The sequence below is a fragment of the Cryptomeria japonica genome, chromosome 3 (genome assembly GCF_030272615.1).
Source record: "Cryptomeria japonica chromosome 3, Sugi_1.0, whole genome shotgun sequence".
NCBI lineage: Eukaryota > Viridiplantae > Streptophyta > Pinopsida > Cupressales > Cupressaceae > Cryptomeria > Cryptomeria japonica.
In genome coordinates, this window is record NC_081407.1 from 676,031,796 (window position 1) to 676,033,135 (window position 1,340).

General features: G+C 30.1%; 1 non-coding gene across 1 annotated transcript; it reads right to left on the reverse strand.

The window, feature by feature from the left end:
- Positions 1-311: 311 nt before the first annotated feature.
- On the reverse strand, positions 312-406 carry TRNAY-GUA (transfer RNA tyrosine (anticodon GUA)). Its single transcript has 2 exons — positions 370-406; positions 312-347 (listed from the first exon to the last, which is right to left on the reverse strand). It is a non-coding gene; the product is annotated as a tRNA-Tyr (tRNA).
- Positions 407-1,340: the final 934 nt, after the last annotated feature.

Sequence of the window (1,340 nt, forward strand, 5' to 3'; positions counted from 1 at the left end):
TTCAACACAAATTACATAATTGAAGATTCCTGTGAACACCAGAAGAAAGCAGAGACACGGAATGACCATTTGTCAAAGATTGTGACCACAATTTATATTACTGATTTCTAAAATTAGTTTGCTTCAAAATTCTAGACTGAAATTTGAACACTGGTCGGTCATGTTCAACAGATTTCCTGTCTGTCTTTCTAGCCAATTCAACATCAACACTGAGTTGATTATACGGTGCCATACTTTGTTTCATAATATATAAAATGGAGACAACGAATTTAAAAATAAAAATGTGTATACTAAATCAAAATTAAAACGTATCCGATCTGCCGGAATCGAACCAGCGACCTAAGGATTTCTTAGGGATTTTGTTTCCCACTACAGTCCTCCGCTCTACCAACTGAGCTAAGATCGGAATCTGAGATGAGTTGCTTAGTCATTTTATTTAAATATTTTTGACAGTCCTATGGAAACATAATATCTATAAGAGCCCAAAAGTACAATATATATATATTTTTTTTCAAGCCATAACAACTAGGTTGAGAAATATTATGTATTTAATATACTTGAGAAGCACCTCCGATTTGTGTCAAGTAGAGAAACCATTGAAGTTGTTTTGGCGCGACATGTAGTACTAAATTCTATTCAACAATAGAAATATATCTACAATGATTATAAAATTATACATGAAGAAAGCATATGTCAAAATTAATTGGTATTTCTTGTTGCTTGTTCTAAATAATTTTGCTTCTCAAAAGATTGGTGTAGACGGATATATTCTTCTATATCTAATCTTGAATTCTTAATAATAATTAATGATAGTCTAACTAGGTTCTTTACATCGTGTCAAGGATTAAGACAAGGTGTTGCCATATCCTCATTTTTATTTATACTAATGACAAAATTCCTCAGCAGATCAATTCAAGTAGAAATAGAAAAACAAAAGGAGTAGAAATAAACATTCCAAGAGTTGTAAAACTAATAAATTGTACTTCAAATTTGTTGATGAAACCATTCTATTTTTTTTTAAATCTACCCACTCTAGAGCTAAATTCTTGTTCAAAAAGTAATCACTACTTATTACATATTGCATCAAGTCAAAAAATAAACTGTTTAAAATCAAAGTTTTCTAAATTCACCTCTTAACATTCAAAGAAGAGTTTCTATTTTTTTTAATAATAACAAATTTTTTTTTTGGAACAATGTCATTGCTTCAATTAAAAAGAAATTCTCCTCTTGGAAAGGAAAATGGCTAACTTTGGGAAGTAAAATTACAATGGTTAAGTTCATTCTTTAAGTTATTCTAATCTATATGTGTCATGTTAGACAAGGGGGGGTTTGGGGTAGGG